General features: G+C 36.5%; 1 protein-coding gene across 18 annotated transcripts in view; it reads left to right on the top strand.

Moving 5' to 3' along the window:
- NCOA6 (nuclear receptor coactivator 6) overlaps positions 1–25,889 on the top strand; it is an 89,536-nt gene that overhangs the window by 5,609 nt on the left and 58,038 nt on the right. For 9 of the 18 annotated variants that reach the window (XM_067012173.1, XM_059039006.2, XM_059039010.2 and 6 more), the window contains exons 2-3: positions 13,396–13,477; positions 25,167–25,272. The exons of 2 other annotated variants lie outside the window; for them this stretch is intronic. The gene's annotated coding sequence lies outside the window, so the exon portion shown is untranslated. Of the gene's footprint in view, positions 1–13,395; positions 13,478–19,206; positions 19,299–25,166; positions 25,273–25,889 lie in introns of all 18 variants that reach the window. 7 more of the 18 variants (XM_067012176.1, XM_059039007.2, XM_067012177.1 and 4 more) reach the window with 4 other exon arrangements.

Below are 25,889 nucleotides of genomic sequence, written 5' to 3' on the forward strand. Positions count from 1 at the left end.
TAATGTTAGCTGTTATTTAGCATTATTGTTCATTTCAGATTCCTAGGCACAGAGTGGAAGCTCAATATGCTCAACACAGTTGTAGAATTAATTTGGTTTTCAGGTCAAAACAGAATGGCTGAGAGATAAGTGTTGCAGGAGATGCTTCCAAGTTGCTGTTTAATTTTAGCTGCTGCCTTAGACTGTCTGCTGGAATGGAACTCCTCCCTGTAGTTCTTTGCAGTCCTCACTACTCTCTTGCTTTGTTCATTTACTTTATCATCCTATAGGCATTTGATTTTCTGGTTCTAACTTTACCAAAGTTTTAAATATTACCTCTCCTAAACCAATAAATGACATACTGGGATATTGTCAGGATGGCCAGAAATTGACAGATGAGTTTGTGGGCAGATAAAAACTAAAATCTGTTTCTAAGGCTGAATCATTCTTGGTCATAATGAATAAATTGATAATTGAAATTAAAAGATGAGATGAAATTCAAATCATTGAATATTTAGGCATCTACTATGTGCTGGGTACTGTATTAGAAATTACCACATTGGTAATAGAAAAGAAAACTAGCTGACCAGCTTTATGAAATACTACAGAAGAGATCTTTTTACTTGTGATATGGAGCTATTTTCCAAGAGAGCATTTGGATGACAGAGAGGAAATATAGGCATTTATTCACTTGTCAAACATTTATTGAACCTTACCACATACATTGGGCTAGAACTTTACAGAATACAAGGATTAATCTAGCCAGGATTTCATGTGGGGTGTATATATATTGTGTTATGGAGCTGGGGTATCAGAGGATGGTACCTCAGAGGTGGCCTTTAAGCAGGACTGCCAAAAACGGTTAGGATCTTCATACTTAGAGATGAGACAGTATTTTTCCAGGCTGAGTGAAAGCATGAGTGTAGAGATGGGTGTTTAGGAGATGGTAAAGAGTCTAGTTTGGTTGGTGATCAGGACTGTCACAGGGCTGTTGTTGAAGTTGAGGCTGGAAGTGGAGATTGAACAACAGCAATAATAATAGCAGTAGCTCTCCTTTTTTACATGTGTATTACTTGCCAGATAATGTGCCAGGCATGTCATAAGTGGCATTTCATTTAATCCTCACAACAACCCTGTGAGATAGGCACCAATTTTTATCCCCTTTTTATAGACAAAGAAACTGAGAAATAGAACTAACACTTGACAGAGAATGAATTTGGGTCTAGGCAGTCTAATTCCAAAGCCTGTGTTCTTAGTCTCTGCATGCTATACATGGAAGGCTTTGAATCCTTTTCAGTTCCAGGCTGAGAAGTTTGGAATTGTTTGACTAGGTAATGGGAAGTCATCAAAAGTTCTTGGCCATACGGTGACATAATGAAATCTGTACATTAGGAAAATAAGCCTGGTCATGGAGTGTAGGAGCAGCATGGGGAGAAAGGAGATATGGAGCTAGTTTACTCTCTCCCTCCTCACTAGATTGTTTGTTCCTTAAGGGCTGGGGCTATATCTCTCTGTCCCTCTCTCCCTTCCTTCAGCTCTGGTGTCTACTTATTGTGTTGTCTGGCACATTTATTTATTTTTAAAAATTTAATCTTTTTCTACCTTACCATGTTCTAAAAAGGACTTAAGGTCGCTGCCCAGGAGTTTAGTAAACATTTGCTGAGTTAATTAATAAATGACTAGAGGTATATAAGGATGTGTACATAAAGGGAGTACTATGGCTTTGTTGAAGGTAGTAAATGCAGCCTTATAATTTGGTGATAAGCTATGTTTTATATATAGACCCTATAAAAGCAAAAGGCCAGAATCACATCTTTTTTAACTTGTGAAGAATTGTATATACTGTGTCAGTTAGAATATTAACAATCAGTTAATATTAACTGTTATTTAGAAACCCAAAAACTCATAGAAACAGAGTAGAATAGAATGGTGGTTGTCAGGGGCTGGGAGATGGGGGAAATGGGGAGATGTTGGTCAAAGGGTATAAACTTTCAGTTACAATATGAATAAGTTCTGGGGATGTAACGTACAGCATGGTGACTATAGTTAACAGTACTGTTTTGTATACTTGAAAGTTGCTAAGAGAATAGATCTTAAATGTTCTCACCATACACCTAAAAATGGTAATTATGTGATGTGATGGATATGTTAACTAACCTTATTGTGATAATCATTTCTCTATATATGTGTATCCATCTCATTGTACACCTTAAACCTACACAATATTGTATGTCAGTTATACCTCAATAAAGCTGGGAGAAAAACTATGTCAGTTTTAATAATATTAATGATCACCAAATTCAAAGGGTATTCATACTTTAAATAGATATTTAGGTTTGTATTCAGCATTAATCAGCTGCAAATCCCCCCATATGCAAAGAGGCAACAAAAGTTACCAGTAACCAGCTCCTTTACTGACACTGAACCTGTTGAATATTAGTTCCATAGTACCATTTAGGTACATTTTCTAAAGATCAGTCAGCAGCAGTCTCTCACAGGAAGAAATACTCATTGCAAACTTGTGAATCAGATTCCTGTTTTGGATTTTACTTAGGGAAATTATTCATAAGATTAAGTCCCTTGCCATAATTTTAAATGTTATTTGGAAGTAATTCTGTGTCCCTTCTGTAAAATACAGACTTTAAAAATTCAAACATTTGGAGAAATTCAGACACTGGTTAACTACCAAATACCAGTAAACGTAGGAAGATGTTAGGTAAACCAGCATTTGAGTAGATAGACTTAGTAAGACAAGTCAATGGACCTTAAATAGTGGGTTTATTAAATAAACATTCTTTTCCATTGTGGATATTAGCTGTTGGTAGAATATACATATACATGCATGCATATATCGATGTGAAATATATTGATATAATTAATATAAGTACATTTGAATTTAGAGATGCTTCCTAAAGAAAATGAGCCTTCATCTGAGTTCTTTTAGGTTATGTTTAACTCTTCAGTGTATGTGGAGATAACTCATTCAGAAGCATTACAATCAGAATGATTAACTGTGTAGAAAAAGTCAGTATATGTTGACTGCCTACCACTGTTGACGGCTGTATACAGTTGATTAGTTAGTTTCTACCTTCCAAGAATCAAATTCATTTGGGGAAGTGAGGTGAACATAAAAATAGGGGAAAGCATGTTTTAAATGAAATAGTACGTGCTGTGGGAGTTCAGGAGAGATCACTTCTACTTGGAGAATCAGGGAAGGCTTCTAGAAAAGGTGGTGTATTCGTTTCCTAGGGCTGCCATAACCAGCTACCACAAACTGGGTGACTTGAAACAACAGAAATTTATTCTCTCACAGTTCTTGAGGCTAGAACCTGAATTCAAGGTGTCAGCAGGGCCACGTTCCCTCTGAGACTTCCATCAATTCTTTTTAAATTTATTTATTTATTTTTGACTGTGTTGGGTCTTTGTTGCTGTGCGCAGGCTTTCTCTAGTTGCAGCGAGCGGAAGCTACTCTTCGTTGTGGTGTGCGGGCTTCTCATCAAGGCGGTTTCTCTTGTTGCAGAGCACGGGCTCTAGGCACACAGGCTCAGTAGTTGTGGTTCACGGGCTTAGTTGTTCTGCGGCATGTGGGATCTTCCTGGACCAGGGCTCAAACCCATGTCCCCTGTATTGGCAGACGGATCCTTAACACTGTATTGGCAGACGGATCCTTAACACTGTGCCACCAGGGAAATCCCAAGACTTCCATCAATTCTTGACAATTCTTGGTTTGCAACTACATCACTCCAGTCTCTCTGTTGTCATAGGCATTCTACCTGTGTGTCTCTGTCTCTGTGTGCAAATTTCTCTCTTACAAGGGCACCAGTCATATTGGATTGGGGGTCTACCTCATCTTAACTAATTGCATCTGTACTGATTCTGTTTCCAAATCAGGTCACATTGTGTGGTACTGGGAGTTAGTACTTTAAATATCTTTTGGGAAGACACAATTCAGCTTAAAACAGATGACATGATACAGAAGTATTAAATTAAAATTTACTTGTTAAATGGAAGAGTCAAATGCAACGAAATGAGTTAGGGAAAAAAGAACCAGAGGAATGATGGACACAGGAAAGCATGAGGAATATTTAGGAAATGAGATAGAGAAGTCTGGTTTGCTGGTGTATTGAGGAGTTGTGAGGAGATGAAGCCAGAGTATTGTATCAGGTCCTAGACACCAGATCTAGGATATTTGAATGCTGCTGAGTGGGTAGTGTGTGGCAGCAGTATAGCCCTGCAGAATTTTGAAATGGTGGATAACTAATTCAAACTTTGGATAATTAATGCAAACTTTAGGAAGATTCTACGATCAGGTGAACATGGATGAGTAGACACCCTGAAGAAAAACGGATGGTCAGTGATTTAACACACCCAGCCTCCCTCATTTGCCTATGCTAGTAACTTTTCACCAAGACAGTCAAGATATTCTTCATATGTAAAAAATGAACACACCACGACAACAAATGAGAATTTTACTAGCCTCTTGGACAGTCATCTTTGGGCATTGAGATACATCTGCTTTTTAAGATCTCTATTCTATTCAAAAGCCTCTCTATGGATTTAAATATTGATAATCATGTTGTTCTTCATTTTCTTTCAAACCTTTCTTCAAAGTCACCTATTTTCCATCGTATTTTTTACCTCTTGATTTTTCTTTGAATGCTTTTCAGTTTTTCCATCTCTTTTTAAAACATCTGACTAATGGAAAGAATTGAGGAAGATTATGTACTATCCAAGCCAATGATACCTTCTTTTTCTGTGTCCTTTAAATGATAGTTATGTTGACTTTTGTCCATAATAGGACTGTATTCAGATTGTGAATATTCATTCAAATTGTGGTCAGCAGTGCTCAGGTGCTTTTCCTTATTTGTGCCCAGGCATTTCTTCCTGATTCTATATTTGCATTGCTTATATTTTCTCTAATAGCATGTGTCTTCATGAAATTTCTAAAATTATGTTTAACTATTACGGACAAATAAACACATAACATCCTAGTCATCATATGCATACAGTCTTTTCATATAGTTTTTTTTAGTCTTCTTTCATTTGGCCTTATATTGATATACTTTTCCCCATGTCTATTTAGTTAGCATTTTTAATGAATAGATAGTAAAGTTTAAATACTCTCTGGTTATTTGGCATTTGGATGATTTCCAGTATGTTTTTATTTTTGATTTGCAATTCTAAATTATACTGCTGTAACACCTTTTTATACACCCCCAATTTTTTTCTTAGAGTATATTCCCTAAAATAATTCAGTTAGGTCTAAGGATATCACTTTTTAGCCATATTGTTATTCTTTAGAACAACTCCCAGTTGTTAATATTAGATTTTATAATTTTTTTCTTCTAGTATAATAGTGTTGTGTCACAGTTTTGTGGGAGTTTTGATATTTCAAATGTTTTATTATGAAAAATTTCAAACATACCAAAAACACCCTCCCAGAAATAGTAAAATGAACACCCTTATTCATCATGTTGCCATATGCTTACTTATATACTTATTATGTTAAACCTTTTAAAAATAAAGACATTGGACTTCCCTGGCGGTCCAGTGGTTAGGACTTGGTGCTTCCAATGCCAGGGGCGTGGGTTTGATCCATGGGTCAGGGAGCTAGGATCCTGCATGGCGCGTGGTGCAGCCCCCAAAAAATAAAAAAAATAAATAAAAATAAAATAAAAGTAAATAAAATTGACATCATAGTATTATGCCTTTAAATACTGTAGCATGTATCTCTTACAAATAAGAACATTTTCCTACATTGTCACAACACCATTATCACACCGAACAAAATTATCAGTAATTCCTTAATGTTTCTAACATTAAGTCTATATTTGTTTCTCCAGTTGTCTCCATAATGACTTATAACTGCCTGGTTCAAAGTGGAATCAGATTAAGAACAATGCATTGTATCTGTATGTTGCTGTTCTTGTAGTCTTTTTTGTTTTAAACCTGGAACAATTCGCATTTCTTGTCTGCTTCCTCACCTTTTTTTCCCCCATGGCCCTGATTTGTTGAGATCCTAGCAGTTTTCTTGTTGTATGTCCCACATCCTGGATATATCTGATGGTTCTCTTTTTTCAAAACTTTATTTATTTATTTATGGCCGTGTTGGGTCTTAGTTGCGGTACGTGGGATCTTCGTTTACATGCGGGCTCTTAATCGAGGCATACATGTGGGAACTACTTCCCGGACCAGGGATCAAACCCAGGCCCCCTGCATTGGGAGCACGGAGTCTTGACCACTGGACTACCAGGGAAGTCCCTTAACTTGTTCTTTTGTTCCTTGTATTTCCCTAAACTGGAAGGTTAAAGACTTGATTAGATTCTAGCTAAACATTTTGGCAAAAATATTTAATAAGTACTCTTTACATTGCATCGTATCATGAGGTGCATAAATGTCTGGTTGTCCCACTATTGATGATAACTTTGATCATAGGGTAAAGGTTGTGACTGCCAGATCTCTCCATTGTGAAGTTGCAATTTTTTCTTTTGTGACTAACAATTTTTTTAAAATTTTTATCAATGATGAGTATTTTTCAATCTTGTTTGAACCAGTTTTTCATGTCATTTGACCCTTTGTTCAGTGTAGATTTGATATTTTCAAGTTTGTATTGTGCATTTAAAAATTTTATACAGTGTAACAAAGAATGCTGAGTTGTTATAAAAGATAAATTTCAAGTTTCAAAATATAACTAAAATCAAATGTAATTTAACCAAAAAAAATAAACCTTACAGATTGCAAATATGTAATAGAGGGCATTTATTTCTTTGACAGAATTTTGTGATGCATCATGTTTGCTATTTAAAAAATCATTCTAGGGACTTCCCTGGTGGCGCAGTGGTTAAGAATCCTCTTGCCAATGCGGGGGACATGGGTTCAATCCCTGGTCCGGGAAGATCCCACATTGCCAAGGAGCAACTAAGCCCATGCGCCACAACTGCTGAGCCTGTGCTCTAGAGCCCGAGAGCCACAATTACTGAGCACACGTGCCACAGCTACTGACACCCACGCACCTAGAGCCCATGCTCCACAACAAGAGAAGCCACCACAGTGAGAAGCCCACATGCCGCGATGAAGAGTAGACCCCCCTCGCCACAACTAGAGAAAGCCCAGGTGCAGCAGTGAAGACACAATGCAGCCAAAAATAAATAAATTACTTAATTAATTTTTAAAAAAAGCATTCTAAGCAGGCAAAATTGAGAAACATAAAACACTTGAATAAAAAATTTCTCTTATTTTTCTTTTTGAAATGGAGGTAAATCCTGAATTCATAAGTTGTTTTACAAATCCACCCCAGAAGCACTCAGAATTTATTTTTGTTTCTTGTCCTCTTGAGTGTTTCATTTGGCTGTCTTTTATATACCAATTCTTTATCAATTTTAAATAGCTATTTTTTTTCTGTCATTCCTATTATAGATCTTTTTATTCCATTTTCTGCTGCAAATAATGCTCAAATAGGATTTTCCTTTCAAACCACAAAGGCAATATAGGCTTATTGAACAAGTTGGGTATCATCTGAGTGCACAAAGAGAAAGCCAACCATCTCCTCCTCTCCAGTTCATATCCTCCAACATACCCAACTAGCCCAATATGATTCTTCCATGTTTTTCTCTGTGCTCTTAGAAACACAAATATACATACTGATTCATATTCTGTCTTATTTTATAAGATTTTCTTGATGCCATATGCATTATACTACAACTTCTATTTTTTACTTTATAGGGTATCATATGTTTTCTTCCATATCATTAAACAGATATCTAATTCATTTTTTCGTGCTGCATAATACTCCGTTTATGTAGATTTCTCTCAATGGGCATTCAGGTTGTTTCCGATTTTTTTTTCCCATCACAAACAGTAGACATCTTTATACATATATCTTTAAGAAATGAAGCTTTTACTTCTGTAGGATAAATTCCTAAGTATGGGTTATTTCAGTATTATGAACTGCCAGGTTATTTTCCATAAAGGTGGTTGCAGTTCTTATTCCCGCTGGCACTGGATAACAGGTATCTTTTGAGTTTTTGCCTTATCAGCTGGGTGAAAAGTGTTTTCTTATTTTAATTTTTGTTTCCCTGACCATTAATAAATTACATACATTCATTGTCCAATTTGCATTCCCTATTCTGCAAATCATCTTTGCCAATCCTTTAACTTATTTTTCTCTTGGGTTGTTAAATTTTTACTTTTTAATCAATTTGGGGATGCTTTTGTGTATTTCGGGTATTAACCCCTTTTTTGTCACATTGTGCAAATATATTATCCCAGCCTTTCATTTGGCTTTTGATTTTGTGGTTTTTTTGACATATAGACTATTTTAAATATCTGATCATGTCTGTCAGTCTTTTTCTTTATGATTTCTAGGTTCATGTCATGCTCACCACCATTCCACTGAAGTTAATAATTCTTCTAAATTTTTTTCTATATTTTTGTTTTGTTAATTTATAACTTTAATTTTGTTTTTCTTGTTTTTGCAACTGGGGCAGAAATTTATTTCTTTGTTTTTTAATATAAATGAACCTGTTTATTATGCCATTGAATTTCTTCTCCTGATCAAAAAATTATCTCTTCTTCATTATTTAGGGATAAGATTATTTTAAGTAATCTCTCTTGAATTTTGAAAAAATGTTTTTCTGGTTGTTCCAAGTCAGTTTGGATGCTCTACCTGTGTTTAAAAATAATAGTGTATTCATTTAATAACAGTTCTGTCTGCAGGTTTGCCAAGTGTATTCTGGGTCATCAATAATGATGAAATGGTAGCTACAGCCTAGCTGTAGCTGAAAGCTGATCTAAGGACTCCAGTGTTTGATTTTAAAAGAAAGTGACAATTGTAAGAGCATAAAGCAAAAAAAAAAAAAAAAAAGGCCTGACAAAACTGTGAGTGCACTTGACCCTCTGTATCCATGGGTTCCTCATCTGCATATTCAACCAACCGGAGATTGAAAACATTCCCCCCCTCCCAAAATTCCAGGAAGTTCCAAAGAGCAAAACTTGAATTTGTCAAGTTTTTGGAAACCCTGTAGCTGGAAACTATTTACATTGTATTTACAACTATTTACATATCATTTACATTGTGTTAGGTATTATAGGTAATCTAGAGGTGACTTATAATATATGGGTAGGATGTGCTGTTATATGCAAATTATACAGCATTTTACATAAGGGACTTGAGCACCTGCAGATTTTGGTTTTGCGGGGCGGTCCTGGAATCAATCCCCCATGGATACCGAGGGATGACTGTGTTAAAACAGTGGAGAAGAAGAAACACTGGCAGACTCTTAGAATGATGGCCTAAGGACTTTTGTCATTTAGAGCCCAGATTTCATGATTTAACAGTTTCTCATTAGAAACTTAATAGAGGAAAAAAATCCATTGTTCTCTCAAGTTGTCTTCAACACTTTCTTCAGGCAAGGCAACATTCCTTATCATTATATAACCTGCTTTTCTAGTGCTTTTAAAATGAAGTATTTCTTTTGTAAAGAAGTGTCATACATGAAATGAAAGACTTCCCTACAACTAAGAAGCTTTGGACAAATTGTTTACTCGGGCCTTAATTTTTTTGTCTGTTCCATGTGGGTATTGGACCGGATGATTACCAAGGGACCTCTAATGATGCTCAGTCTCATCAAGTTATATTTAGGGAATTTTTTAAAAATTACTTCCTAGATTGTAGGATTTGGTCAGGTTTTTCAATGTCATTTGTATATTACAGCATGGCTTAAAAGACTGGAATTCACTTTTTTTTTTTTTTTTTTTTTGCCACTCTGTGCAGCATGTGGGATCTTAGTTCCCCAACCAGGGATCGAACCTGTGCCACCTGCATTGGGAGCACGGAGTCTTAGCCATTGGACTGCCAGGGAAGTCCCCCTGCATTGTTTTTCGACTGAAGCTTTATTATGAATGAAAGAACGTGGTGGTTCACAATTAGAACATGACATAAAGTAGTTTTTCTTTACATTTTACTTTATCCATTTACTGTGGTATCTAACAAGATGGGAAAACTCTCATTGAACCTCTGACTTAATCTGTTAGTTTATATTGTACTCAATTAAAATTATTAACTACAGTTGACCCTTGAACAACACGGTCTGACTGTGCCAATTCACTTATACGCAGATTTTTTTTTTCAATAAATACATAGTACAGTACTACACATCCACAGTTGGTTGAATCCATGGATATAAAACCACAGATATGGAGGGCTGGCTGTAAACTTACACTCAAATTTTTGAATGCTTCTGGGGTCAGAGGCCCTAACTCCTACGTAGTTCAAGGGTCAACTGTGTATATCTGTGTTAGCATGAGTAGTTTTAGGGATTTCAGATTTTGCATTTCACAAATTTATTTTTTGTTTCTTATACTAAAATGTCAGGATTGAAATTAAGATTTAATGTTAATATTCCCTAATCTCTTAAATTGTCTATTATCCCTACCAAGAGCAAACCAGGGTTGTTACAGTAGTGAAATGCCATTCTCCTTGACAGGCATTTTGTTGATCTTTTCAGGGCACTAAGTTTCTATGATTTGGCTGGAGGTTTGCATAAATTTTCCCTTGGGAACCCTGGACTTGGAAACAGGAAGCGTGTAAGAGTTTTATAAGAATCTTATAAGAGAGTGTAGGGAGGATGGAATTGGATCTTAAATTAGTTGTGCCATAGCAAATTGTCTTTCACAGTTCACATTTAACTATTTATTAATATACTTTAAAAAATATCTTATCCTGGGCTTCCCTTGTGGCGCAGTGGTTGGGAGTCCTCCTGCCGATGCAAGGGACACGGGTTTGTGCCCCCGTCCTGGAGGATCCCACATGTCGCAGAGCGGCTGGGCCCGTGAGCCATGGCTGCTGAGCCTGCACGTCCGGGGCCTGTGCTCCACAACGGGAGAGGCCACAGCAGTGAGAGGCCCGCGTACCGCAAAAAAAAAAAAAAAAAAAAAAAAAAGCCTTATCCTGAAACACTTAAGGCTATGTGGTTAAAAGGCCAACTTAATTTTTAAAATACTGTAAGTATAATATCCAGACCTAGGCATTCATGAAAATATTATTTAAGTTATCCTTTCCACAATTTTTTTGTTTCTTTTATAGTAACTTCAGGAGCAGGAAACTGTTTAGCAGAGTGCCTGGTACATAGTAGGTAGTTGGTAAATGGAGGTTGAACAAATGCATCCATTGAAAGTATTCAAATTATAGTAGATAAGAAATTAAGAAAAAAATTATGAGGGACTTTTTTTTAAGGAATTTTATTGATTGATGGATGGATTGATTGATTTTATTTGGTTGTGCCAGGTCTTAGTTGCAGCAGGTGGGCTCCTTAGTTGCGGCCAGCGGGCTCCTTAGTTGTGGCATGTAAACTCTTAGTTGCAGCATGCATGTGAGATCTAGTTCCCTGACCAAGGATTGAACCTGGGGCCCCTGCATTGGGAGCACAGAGTCTTAACCACTGCGCCACCAGGGAAGTCCCTGTGAGGGACTTTTTTTTTTTTAATAAATTTTTAAATTTTATTTATTTTTAGCTGCATTGGGTCTTTGTTGCTACACGCAGGCTTTCTCTAGTTGTGGTGAACAGAGGCTACTATTCGTTGCAGTGCATGGGCTTCTCATTGCAGTGGTTTCTCTTGTTGCAGAGCACGGGCTCTAGGCACACAGGCTTCAGTAGTAGTGGCGCACGGGCTTAGTTGCTCCGTGGCATGTGGGATCTTCCTGGACCAGGGCTTGAACCCATGTCCCCTCCATTGGCAGGCGGATTCTTAACCACTGCGCCACCCCTGAAGCCCCCTGTGAGGGACTTCTTTACACATATATTTTCTATTTAAAAAATAGCTTGTGCTCTGTAAGTCTGAAATGATTTCAAAATATAAAGTTAAACTCATGCAAAAAAGTCTCATGGCGGTGGTGGTAAAGTATCAGGGGTATTGTTATTAGCCATATTTGAGAGGGAGACGTCTTGCACCTAGACAACAAATCTAGGAGATTTGTATTTGACACAAGCTGAAGAATATGCTTGTGGGGGTTTTTTTGTTGTTTTTTTTTTGTGGTATGCGGGCCTCTCACTGTTGTGGCCTCTCCCATTACGGAGCACAGGCTCTGGACGCACAGGCTCAGTGGCCATGGCTCACGGGCCCGGCCGCTCCGCAGCATGTGGGATCTTCCCTGACCGGGGCACGAACCTGTGTCCCCTGCATCGGCAGGCGGATTCTCAACCACTGCACCACCAGGGAAGCCCTGTGCTTGTGTTTATGAATCAGATGCCAGAGGAATTCTAGGATTCTTATTTTACAAAGCTACTTAAAACATTTGAGTAGAGATATTATTTGTTAATGTGAAAGCATATAGAAAATAATTAAATTTCCTGATAAACAGTCCTTGAGTTTTCTTAAATCTAGAAGGAACCTGTGATTATCGTTAGCTCTAGCTTAGTGATCCATCCTCTCATTTTATAATTTAGGAGTCTTAGGCACAGAGAGATTGTACCCTGCCCCAAATCATACAACTTTATGAGAAGGTCACAACTAGAACTTGGGGCACACTCATCCTGCCATGCTCAGCCTAGCTCTTTTTCCTGTCAACCTGTGTTTCATTATTATAAATAATGCTAGTCTGCTTTCAAGATTTATTCAGTTAATTTTACTACTAATTATTTGACATTTGTATTGAAGCATAAAAAATGGATACTGCAGTTAGGAAATCATTGGATGAGCATTAGACTTTATTTAATTTCCTTATATGGATGGTGCAACAGCTGCGATGGTGCACAGTTGTGAACCCAGGACATCTGTGTTTTCCATTTATTTGCTTACTTGTTTGTTTTTTGCAGTAACATGTAATAAAAATTTTTTTCAGAGAATAAGGAGAGGAAATGTTAAATTTAAAAGTGTAATATTATTAGCATATTTACAGTTTTACAACAGAAAGAGTAGGAAAATGACAAGAAGGACTAAGTCTGTAGCTAACTACATATGTGACCTAGGGCAAATCATGTAAAAGAGGTTTACTAACCTCTGTGGGACTGTTTTCTGCTACCTTCTTAATTAGAATCCTTCAGGGGTTCTGCCCAGGACAAATGTATCTGTTCTTTTTTATATTTGTAACTTGAAGTATAACACACATAATGCAAAGTGCACAAATCATAAGGATAATGAATTATAAAAGGAGCATACTTGTATAACCACTGCTGTTGTATTTTGAAAAAGCTTTCTTGGTGATTATGATAAGCTTTCCTTTAAAAGAAATCACTGGACTTGAGGCTGTAGGTAATCTCATGTCTTTTACAACTCTTTCTAGAGTGAAATTAACAGAAACAGTGATAGAAGGAATTTGGCCAGTCACAAAAATTTGCTTTGAATAGGTTTATTGGGATTATATATTAAGTCTTCTGATGTTTTTCTCCTTCCTCTTTGCCCTTTTTCCTTTCTGTCTAGGTCCTGGATGGAATGGAGAGGGGTCCTTCCTACTCAACTTCTGACTATCTTTTCTGAGAGTGGTCAGAGAGTTCTTAAACAGGTCTGTTGATTCTATAGTACACAAATGCAAGTTCGAGTTATAAAAGACTTGGTTTCAGCCTAAACGAAGAACTGAATTAGGAAGTAGACTTTTTTAAAAAAGAAGCCATTTTGATCTCAGTGTCTGCAGGGTATTTTACTTTGGCAAGCTGCATTTGGCATGTGGATTGGACCCAAAGTGACTGAATTAAATAAGATCTGCTTAATATAAAAACAGTTGTTACATCTTTATCAGTTATGTTGAATATATATAATATGGCAGAATTCTTTATTGGTTCCATGGAAAGTACCAGGAAAAGATGAAAAGGTGAATATCTCAGTTGTCTATGATTCTGGTGGGTAATGGAGGCATGGATAAATCCAAGAAGGAAAATAATTATGCGGCCCTCTTTCTAATGTTCTCAGAATTCATAACACTGGGGAAAAACAATCAAAGCTACCTTCACCTTGCATATCTCTGGTTAAGGGAAGGGCAAGTATATATGGGTTTTGTTTGTTTGTTTTCTTTTCTTTTACCTCTGTCTGCATCACCATGAATGAACTTAATCATTATTCAGACAGATAAAAACTCAAGCTTAGGGCTTCCCTGGTGGCGCAGTGGTTGAGAGTCCACCTGCAGGTGCAGGGGACGCGGGTTTGTGCCCCGGTACAGGAGGATCCAACATGCCGCCGAGCAGCTAGGCCCGTGGGCCATGGCCGCTGAGCCTGCACGTCCGGAGCCTGTGCTCCACAACGGTGAGAGGCCCGTGTACCGAAAAAAAAAAGAAAAAAAAAAAAACCCTCAAGCTTAGTGATTTCCCAAACTTGTCTTTACATTGGAATCACCTATGGAGCTTTGCAAAGTACTGATGTCTTTGTTCCCCCTCCCCACCCCCACCCCCCACCCTAGATTGTGATTTAATTGGCCTAGGGGTATGGCCTGGGAATTTTTTAAAGATCCCAAGGTGATTCTAAAGTGCCTGACAAGTTTGGGAATCACTGTTCTAGCTAGTTAAAGCAGATCTGGCCACTACGCACCTTGTGACTTGTTTTGTGTAAATATTTGGATAAATATATAAATAAGGGATAAATATTTTGTTTTAGAATCCTGTACTTTAAACCTAAATTCTTACTAGAATGAAAGCTCTGTAAAAGCAGGTACCATGTATTTTTTTCACCATTATATCTTTAGCATTTAGAACAATAACTGACACGTGCTATATGCTTAAATATTTGTTGAATGAGTGGATGAACCTATTAGTCTCTAGTGAGCTGAGAGTATGCTTTTACCTAATACTCGAGTGGTCTGAGATATAGAGTGGGGTGGTGGTGGTAGTGAAGAGCCCAGCCTCCATGACTAATTGACTGGGCTCCAGTCACAGCTCTGTCCCTTACTAGCTGTAAAACCTTAAGCAAGTTACTTCTCTAATACCTCAGTGTCCTCATTTGTACGATGGGGGTAATAGAATCTATTACATGGGGTTTTGGGGGGAACTAATTGAGTTAATAATACAAAGTGCTTAGAACAGTGCCTTGCACATAATAGTGTTCTGTAACTTTTAGCTACTGTAGAATTCAAGACACTCCAGATTCTCTGTAGTTTGAGTAATTTAAATATAGAGTGTTGTATGGGGGCTAAGGTAGAATGATAGAATCAGCTGCATTAGATGTAGTTAAAGACTTGACAAAGAAGGTTATTATTATTATTTTTTGGTCAACTTAATGAGGTATAATTTACAGTAAACTACACCATTTAAAAGTGAAACATGTTTCAGTGAATTTTGACAGATGTACTTATTAGTTTACAGTATTTATTATGAAACACCTGTCACACCAAGATACAGAAAATTTCCATCTTCCTAAGAAGTTCCTTATATTCCTTGCAGTCTGTCCCTCCTAGCCCCTCCACCTATATATTGCTTTGCATTTTCTAGAACTTTATGTAAATGCATTGGTACATTATGTTCTAAGTCTAGCTTCTTTCACTCAGCAGAATGATTTTTTTTGATGAAAATGACTAACATTTATTGAGCATTTAATACATGCCAGATATGGCTCTAAATTTCTTTTTTCTTTTTATTATAGCTGGTGTTTATTGAGCTTTTATAGTAGGCCAGCATTAGTCTAAATATTTTATTTTATTTTTCAGCAGATGATTTTGATATTTATCCATGTTGTTGCATGTGTCAGTGGTTCATTCCTTTTGAATGAGGAGTAGTGTTTTGTTGTATGGGTATACCATGCTTGTTTATCTGTTCACCTGTGATAGACAGTTGAGCTGTTTCCAGTATTTGATGATTGTGAATAAAGCTACTGTAAGCATTTTTGTTCAAGTCATTGTATAGATATATTTTCCCTTATTATGGAGTAAATCCCTAACAGTTGTACTGCTAGGTTGTATGGTATATCTAACTTGTTAAGAAACTGCCAAATAATTTAAAAAGAAGTGAATGTTCAGCAGGATTTCAAGGGAGTGTGCATTAGTTATCTATTGTTGCATAACAAATTACCACAGATTTAGCAGCTTAAAACAACTCACTTTTATTAGGGCACAGTTTCCATGGGTCAGGAATCTGACTTAAGTGGGCCCTCTGTTTCAGGGTCTCTCACAGGCAGCAGTCAAGGTGTCAGCCAGGACTGGAGTCTCATCTCAGTGATTGACTGAAGAAGGATTTCCTCTAAGCTTACTTGGTTGTTGGCAGAATTAACTTCCTCAAGGGATGTTGGATTTAAGGCCTTGGTTTCTCACTGGTTGTCAGTTCCTTGCCTTGTAGCCTCTCCAACATGGCAAGCTGAGAAGGCAGTAGAGTCTCTTAGGGAGATTGAAGTCTCATTCTTTTATAACCTAATCATGGAAGTGCTATCCCATCACCTTTGCTGTATTTTTTTTGGTTAGAAGTAAGTCACTAGGCCATCCCTCAGGGGGAGGAGGGGGCAGGGGAGATTACACTAGGGCATGAATACCAGGAGGCTGAGATAATTGGTGGCCATATTAGAAGTCCATCTACCACAGAAGACATGGCTTAGTGCCAGGCTGGGACTAAATGGCACATTAAAAAGAGTGGTGGTGGTGAGGAGTAGTTTGTGACATTTTCTTTACCTTCCCTGTATCAAACTATATCTCTTTCTTCCTTCTGTCTTTCACATCAGCTTCTTTCCCCTTCAAGAGCAGATACATAACACAAAGATCATTCTCACAATGAGATTTTAATCTTGAGTGGGTTTTGTGTGTGTGTGTGCGCGCACGGATGTGTGTATGTGTGTGTTTAAAGATTCAATTAAGGCCTCTCCCTGTATCATTTAGTGTTTATATACATATGTATTTTTTAAAAAAAACATTTTGTCGTGAAAATTGAGACAGATATGAAAGGAGAATACTATCATGAACCCCCGTGTACCTTTCACCCAGCTTCAACAGTTTATTTTTTACTAATCTTATATCTATAATTTACATACAGTAAGATGCACTAATTTTATGCATACAGTTTTCATTTGAACAGATGTATATATCCCCACAATCAAGATATAGACCATTTTCACTCCAAAGGTACCTTATCCCTGTGTAATCAATCCCCACCCCAGTCTTAGGCAAGTACCCATCTGATGTCTGCTACTGTAGGTTGGTTTTGCCTGTTCTAGAATATCATAGAAATATTCTTTTGATCACCATGAAGTTTTTGAGATTCACTCATGTTGTTGCATGTATCAGCAGTTCAGAGTTCTTCAGACTTGGCACTGTGGATATTTTGGACAGGATAATTCTTTGTCTTGGAGATTGTCCTGTGCATTGTGGGTTACTTAGCAGCATTCCTGACCGCTATCCACTAGAAGCCATTAGCACTCCCCTCCCCATTTGTAACAATCAAAAATGTCTCCAGACATTGCCAAATGTCCAATAGGGGACAAAATCCCCTCCCTACACTGGTTGAGAATCCTTTCAGTAGTTGATTCTGTTTATTATTTGGCAGTATTCTATTGTAGGGATATACTTCAGTTTATCCATTTACTAACTGATAGACATTTTATTTGTTTCCAGTTTACTTTCAGTTGAGGCTGTTGTAAATAAAGTTGCTATTAATTTTCATAGGCAAGTCTTTGTGTAGACATGTTTTCATTTATTTGGGGTAAATACCTAGGAGTGAGAATGCTGGGTCTTATGATAAGAAACTTTATAACTTTAAACTGCCAAATTGTTTGTACCTTTTTACATTCCCACCATATGAGAGTTCCAGTTGCTCTGCATCTTTGTCAACATTTGATATTATCATTCTTTTTAATTTTAGCCATTATAGCAGGTGTAGCTTTAATTTGCATTCTCCTGATGATCAGTGATGTTGAACATCTTTTCGTGTGCTTATTGTAATGAATCTGTTCAAATCTTTTGCCCATTTTTTATTGGGTTGTTTGCCTTATTATTGAGTTTCCTTTGTCTTTTTCCCAACATGCGTACAAACATTAAGAAAATTGAAATAATGAATCAGTTTTATATACTTCTTATATTTAAAATGTGAACATTTCCCATGATGTTAAGTATTCCTGAAAACATGAAATTTAATGGAGAAGCAGTATTTGAGTACATTTAAATTGATTAACCACTTCTGCTGTAGAGCTTTGAGCTAGCTTCCAGTTTTTCACTATTATTAATATTTTGATAAACACCTTCAAATATAAATTTTTAACCCCATCTCTAATTATTTATTGAGTTAGATTCCTAGAGGTTAGGATTAGGTATGATGTTAAGGAGAATGAACATGTATAAGCAAAATATAAATGTTAATCTATTTCATTGTACCTTTGCCACATTTGAGTATTTCGTTTTAAAAATATTTGCCATTTGATGTTGGAAGAAAGGCATATTTCATTTGCTTCTTTTTTTTGATTACTTATGAAATGGAAAAACTTTTCATATATTTATTGATGACTTTTATTTCTAATTTTATAAATTTTCCATTTGGGGGGCCACTTTTTCTGTTGGGATGTTAATGTTTTCCTTAATTTTTAAGAGTACCTTAATGTTAAGTTTATTAACCTTTTGTTATTTACAAATATAATTCCCAACTTGTATTTTGCCTTTTTACTCTTGTGTACTTTGTCCTGCAAAATTTTAAAAATAATAATGAAATTATATGCTAAAATCTATATTTTGCTTTAGCTCTTCAGTCCATGAAATGATAAATATACTGTATATGAATATATAACCAGCCTGTGATTGTAGTTTTATGATTTTATTTTTTATATCCAGGGATCGAACCCACACCCCCTGCAGTGGACGCACAGAGTCTTAACCAGTGGCCTGCCAAAGAAGTCCCTGTATTTAACTTTATAGTCAGAATTTTTTAGTATACATTGTTGATAAGGTCTGAATGTTTGTATTCCCCCAAAATTCATATGTCAAAGTCATAATGCCCAGTATGATGGTATTAGAAGGTGTGCCTTTTGGGAGGTGCTTAGGTCATGAGGGTGGAGCCCTCATGCAGTCATGAATGGGATTAGCTCCCTTATAAGAGAGATAACATAGAGCTCCCTAGCCCCTTCCACCATATGAGGACACAGCAGGAAGTTGGCAGATTGTAACCCAACCATGCTGGCACAGTGATCTTGGACCTCTCAGCTTCCAGAACTATGAGAAATAAATTTCTGTTGTTTATAAGCCATCCAGTTTATGGAATTGTGTTATAGCAGCTCGGACAGACTAGGACAATTATGAAGTGAGAATTCTTTTTTTTTTTTTTTTTGGTTGCACCATGGCAGCATGCGGAACTTCCCCAACCTGGGATTGAACCTGTGCCCCCTGCAGTGGAAGCACGGAGTCTTAACCACTGGATCACCAGGGAAGTCCTGAAGTGAGAACTTATAAAATTTTTTCCGAATACTCAACCAATTTGTCCCAACTACAAAACAAAGTCATCTCCTGTAAAGAAATATGACACAACATCCATTAATGAACAATCATAAGAGAACTAAATAAAAAGAAAAGTCACCTACAGCAACCCACAAAATGGAAGATAATATTTGTAAATCATATATCTAAAAAGGAATTTATATCTAAAATTTATCAAGAACTCTTACAATTCAGTAATAAAAAGACAAACATCCTAATTTAAAAATTGGCAAAGGATTTGAATAGATATTTCCCCAAAGAAATTATGCCAGTGGCCAGTAAACATGAAAATATGCTCAACACCTTTAGCCATCAGGGAAATGCAAATCAAAACCACAATGAGATACAGTTTCACACCCACTAGGATGGCTATAATCAGAAGGATAACAAATGTTGGTGAGGATGTGGAGAAATTGGAACCCTTGTATACTGCTGATGGGAATGGAAAATGGTGTAACTCCTTTGGAAAACAGTCTGGCAATTCCTCGAAAGGTTAAGTATAGAGATAACATATAACCCAGCAATTTCACTTCTAGGTATATATATATACACCCAAGAGAAATGAAAACATATCTCCACACCAAAACTTGTACACAAATACTCATAGCAGCATTATTCATAATAGTGAATGGTGGAAACAACCCAAATGTCTATTAACTGATGAATGAATGAATGAATGAATGAATATGGTATTTCCATACAAAGGGATATTATTTGGTAATTTAAAAAATGAAGTACTGTTACTTGCTACAACACCTTGGAGAAATGAAGCTAAGTGAAAGAAGCCAGTCATAAAAGGCCACTTATTTTATGGTTCTTATTTTATGAGGTATCTAGAATAGACCAGTGTTCCTTGACCTAGTCTAAAACTCTATCGTTTAATGGGGGGGGAGGGGTAACCTATTAAATTAATGACAGAGCATTTTAGCAAAATTGTTCATAGTACTCAAATGAAGATGATGGTGACTGATAACAGTTCATCTTTATTTTGTACCTTACCTTCCTTTTGAATAATCATTTTTTAAAAATAACATTTGGTGCTAATCATTTGTAACAGTTATTTAGACTTAGCCCTATGTTTAACTGATTTCATTTCTTCCTTCCTATTCTCAAGGTCTTTGTTTTTGGTTAATTATTATTCAGATAATATTTTTGTGAAAAGTACATGATTGATATACATCTGAAAGTATCATTATATTTATTTCACACTAAATGACAACTTGGTGGGGGAGGGAGCAGGATTATTAGGTCACATTTTTTCCACTGTTAATTCTTTAATATTTTGCCATTATCTTGTGGTCTTGCAAAGCAAAAATCTGTGGCCAGACCGAATTTTGGTCCTCTGTGTATGACTTGTTTTTTCCTTCTTGAGTGATTTGGGGCATTTTCTTTATCCTTGAAATCTGAAAATTTCACTAGAACAAATCCAGTTGTCACTATCTTTTTCGTAATTTTGCCTGGTCTTTTGTAAGCTCTTTAGAGCTGGAGATGCAGAAGATTCTTTGACTCAGGAAAGTTTATATTTCCTTTTTAAAAAATCTTTAATTATTATTTCTGTCCATTTGTTTCAGGGATAACAGATTATTTGAAGTTTATTTCTCTCTTCTCTCCTTGTCAATCCTCTCATACTTTTCATTACTTTGTCCTTTCCTTCTCCATTCTGGAAGAATTTCTCAAATTTGTTGTCTCCACATTTCTAATTAAGTATTCTGCTCTTTACTTTTTCTAGTAAAGATTTGAATGCTGTTACAGAATATTTGTAGTTTTTACCTTTCTTTTCCCCCTGTCTTATTTCTGCCTACATCTCAACTAGTTCTTTTCATTTCTGCCTGTGAACTTTGAATTTATTTCAGTGTGTTTTATCAAATTTGTTGAGAGTAATGTAGTTGATTTCTAAAATTTAACCTGTTGCTCCTTACATATTCATTTTCTGAATTACAGATGCAGAGTTTCTCTTCTTTTATGTTGCAGAATGTTTTTCTATCTCTCCCCTCAATTATTCTTCCTTGAATAAGGAGAGGGGTATACAGGTCTGGTATGTGCCAAATAGGGTAGACAGTTTCCTTCATTGGCTATTTGGTAGCTGTAGGAATTCTCCTATCAGATGTTAAACTAAAGGACTAACTGATGCACATAGTTTCTGAATACTTTCTAGTGTCCAGCAGTCATTTATGTGTTTCCTGCTGGATTGAGTAGGGGAAATCCCATCCTCTGACCTGGTAATTTGACTTTGGAAAAGAGGATTTGTTTTTTGATCATTTGAAGGCCTAGGCTGCAAGTAACTGTGATTTCCAGAATGTAATGCTCCCAAGGCTTTTGCTTTCTCAGCCCTTCCTGCAATTGCTTTCAAATCTCAGGGTGTATGTACTACTTTGTATGTTATAGAATATGAAGTAGAGAAGGAAGGCTGTGGACATGTAATAGCCGTGACCATACTAAGTGAGTCTCTCACAGTAGGGTGATGTGACTTACCACTGCCATTGCTGCCTCTGGAGAAAGCTGTTTTGGAGCAGGTAGTTGGATGAGGTTAGTTAAAAATCTGTTACCTTCCTGCTGGCTCTACTGTATCTAAAGCCCCATTCCTGCCTGCTCTTTGGCAGAAAAGTCACCTATGAGTCCAACAGTTCTTTGAGCAGCAGTCTTAGTTTCCAGTGCTGTTGATAACTTTGACTCTTAATGTTTCCTTAAGTATATCAATGAAAAATTAGGGTGGAGGTGATGATAGAGATGAACCAGGCATTGTTAGGTAGGCTCCATTTTAGCTCCCAGCTTGGTGTTAACTTTTTGAAAGAAGGAAGGTGAGAGAAGAGTGTGGAGAATAGCCACTAATGGAAGGAGGAAGAGTTAAAGATCTTTTACCAGATGAGTTCCAGTTTCTCAGGGAAATATGATAACATTGAAATCAAAGAGCCAAGGTTTAAAATTGTCTTGGTTAGTCTTTGTTTTAAAGTCTATTTTGTCTGATACAAGTATTGCTACCCCAGCTTTCTTTTTGTTTCCATTTGCAAGGAATACCTTATTTCATCCCCTCATGTTCAGTCTGTGTGTGTCTTTAGATCATGAGTCTCTTGTAGGCAGTATGTATACGGGTGTTGTTTTTGTATCTATTCAGCCACTCTTCATCTTTTGAGCATTTAGTCCATTTACATTTAATCATTAAGAGTATGTACTTACCGCCATTTTGTTAATTGTTTTCTGGTTGTTTCTATAGTTCTTTTTAGTTCCTTCTTTTTTTTTTTTTTTTTTGGTTTTTTGTTTGTTTGTTTGTTTGCAGTACGCGGGCCTCTCACTGCTGTGGCCTCTCCCGTTGCGGAGCACAGGCTTCGGACGCACAGGCTCAGCGGCCATGGCTCACGGGCCTAGCTGCTCCGCAGCATGTGGGATCTTCCCGGACTGGGGCACGAACCCGTGTCCCCTGCATCAGCAGGCGGACTCTCAACCACTGTGCCACGAGGGAAGCCCAAGATGTTTAATTTTAGATTGTCTACTTAACAATTCAAACTTAGAAGTTAAACAAAACAGTGAAAACAAGATCCAAACTCTATTAAACCTAGATGGTTTTGAAAGGAAATATACCCGAATATCAGTAGTGATCATCTGAGTTTTGGGATTACAGTTGATTTTATTCTTTAAAAATATTCTGTATTTTTAAAGATCTCTATAAAAATTATATATTCTTTTATAACTAGAAAAAAACGCAATAAATTGTATTTTATCAAACAATTTCTCATTGAGTAAGCTTTTTAATGTTGACTTCTACCTCAGTAAGTTTTAGGAAAACATGAAAAGACCTTTGGACCTTTGTTCTTTCAGCTCTCAGCGAGGTGTTTTCACAAACTATATCTCATTTAATCCTCACAGCACCCTCATGAGATTGTTACTTCCCATTTTACAGATGATAAATATGAGGCTCAGAGAGGTTAAGTAATATATCTAAGGCCTTTCAGATAAGCAGTGATTCAGCTGCTCACTGGCTAGCTGGTAATTCCAATCCAGATCTATTGAACCTTGAAATTTATACACTGCTGAGTGTCACACTGCATACATTAAAATTTTGAATTTTGAAAGTGAAAATTATCAATTATGTTAATTAAAATAATCATTGCTATACTGAAGTCTATATGATTTGTGAATATTGTTTCCCAATATTATTTTCACTTTCTTTTTTTCACACACACACACACACACACACTGTATTTTATTTTTACAAGAGATAAATAAACTGACACCAAGCATTGTAAATGGATGACCACAACAAAACCGACAATGATTGTAGTTACCAAACATGAAAAACACTAATACTATGTCAAGATATTGACATTCAGTCCAGTAATCCTCCACTGTAACAACTCCTTTACTTTGCAGTGAAAATTGATTTGTATATTTTTTGTCTCTGAGTCCTTGTGGGATTTTTTTTTTTTATTCAAACAGAAAGTCACAAAAATTATCATCCTCATCAGTTCACTCAGTCCCATGTAATTAATTTTTTTTATCTTGATCTTTTGTTAGCACGTTTATGAATTCATCAGTTTTCCATTAGAGTTCTGAAAATGCTTATTCATTCAGTTCAACAGTATAGTCAGTTACCAGAAACCTGTATTTGTCAGTCTTTTGCATGAATTCCTTGAAGATGAAACCTTTTTTTTTTTTTTTTTTTTTTTTTGCGGTACGTGGGCCTCTCACTGTTGTGGCCTCCCCCGTTGCAGAGCACAGGCTCCGGACGCGCAGGTTCAGCGGCCGTGGCTCACGGGCCCAGCCGCTCCGCGGCATGTGGGATCTTCCTGGACCGGAGCACGAACCCCTGTCTCCTGCATCGGCAGGCAGACTCTCAACCACTGCACCACCAGGGAAGCCCGAAGCCCTTTTATAGGAACATTTTTGCAAAAGCATCAGAGTATACCCAGAACTGTCTGTAAATGACAAAAGACTTAAAAACGACCACGATTAAAAGATTTGCTGAAAGTTCATAATAATGCAGTTGACAAGGAAATTTAGTTATTTCTGAAATATACATTTTAAAGTAATAACTAGAATTATGACTTATAACATTATACCAGAACATATAAGATTTTTAGAAATTTCATGTAGTGTCTGAAACATTTGTATTAACATATTTCCATACAGATAACCCAAAGAAAGTTTAGTATTAGTTGTTTTTTTGTTTGTTTGGTTTTTTATACTTCAGGTTCTTATTAGTCATCAATTTTATACACATCAATGTATACATGTTAATCCCAATCGCCCAATTCATCAGATCTTCTGCCTATATTTTGATTGGGTTGGGTTTTTTTTGTTATTGAGTTGTATGAGTTGTTTTTATATTTTGGAAATTAATCCTTTGTCAGTCACATTGTTTGCAAATACTTTCTCCCGTGCTGTATGTTGTCTTTTGTTTACAGTTTCCTTTGTTGTGCTAAAGGTTTTAAGTTTAATTTGGTTCCATTCATTTATTTTTATTTCCGTTACTCTAGGAGACGAATCTGAAAAGATATTGCTGCGATTTATGTCAAAGAGTGTTCTAATTTGACAGATTTAGAAATGAATGTATAGGGAGGACTCTAAGGCTTAGGGTCCCAGTTTCATGATTCTGGTATATGTCCCTTAGTTTTGCTTCTGTATTCTTTGAATATCTTGGTGATGAGTGCTTTAAGATCTCAGGAAAAAAAAAATACTCTATGCAGATTTAATGAAAACTCTATTTTAACATTGTCTGAAGATGTCTAAGTTGACTTGATAAATTGTGATATTTGCATTCCGTTGCAAGGATGGGTCACCTCTGTAATTTCTGTATAATATTGTACTTTTATTTTTCCTTTTTTTTTTTTAATAGAGTTTTTATTTGGCTGCTACCTTAAAATACAAGCCCTAAAAATGCCAGCTTGTTTGGACTTAGAAGATGACCTGGATAAATGATAAAAATTAAGAAAGACATTTTGGTGAGTGAAACCTTATGTGAGAGTGAGTATGGCTCAGCTTAATTCCAAGCAGTGGAATGACACTACCAAAGTTACATTGCAAAAATTCTCTAAGTTTGAGTGCCTTCTGTTTCTCTGGGATTAAGACCTTGATCTCTTTTTTTTTTTCCCTTTTCTCTCTCAGGGAGTCCATAGACCTCCCAAGAGGCACATCATAACACTTAAATGCGTTTTAAATACCTGGTCTTCTCCAGCACTACACCAAACCCAGTGTAGTTTACTGGGGCCTAGTGTTCTATCATTCAATCTTGTGAGTCATGATTTAATTAGAAATTGAAAACTGATGGCCTGTGGGCCATATGCAGCTGCGGTGTGTTTCACTTGGCCAATAGAATATTTTCCAGAAATGTAAATCAATTTTAAAATTTGGAGATTTTACTAAATATATGGATTTTAGTCTATTCTTAAAATTCAGAATATTAGTCCTGGGCCTGCACAACACCTTCTGTCCCTCCAGAAAGGCAGTAATAAAGTGGAGCAGAGTAGCAGCTGCTGAGCATAGATGGGTATGCAAGTTTTCTATTGCCCAAACCATTCATACAGTATGTGCAAATGCATTTAATATTCAGTGTTCTTCT

The sequence above is a fragment of the Kogia breviceps genome, chromosome 14, assembly GCF_026419965.1.
Source record: "Kogia breviceps isolate mKogBre1 chromosome 14, mKogBre1 haplotype 1, whole genome shotgun sequence".
NCBI classification, from domain to species: Eukaryota; Metazoa; Chordata; class Mammalia; order Artiodactyla; family Physeteridae; genus Kogia; species Kogia breviceps.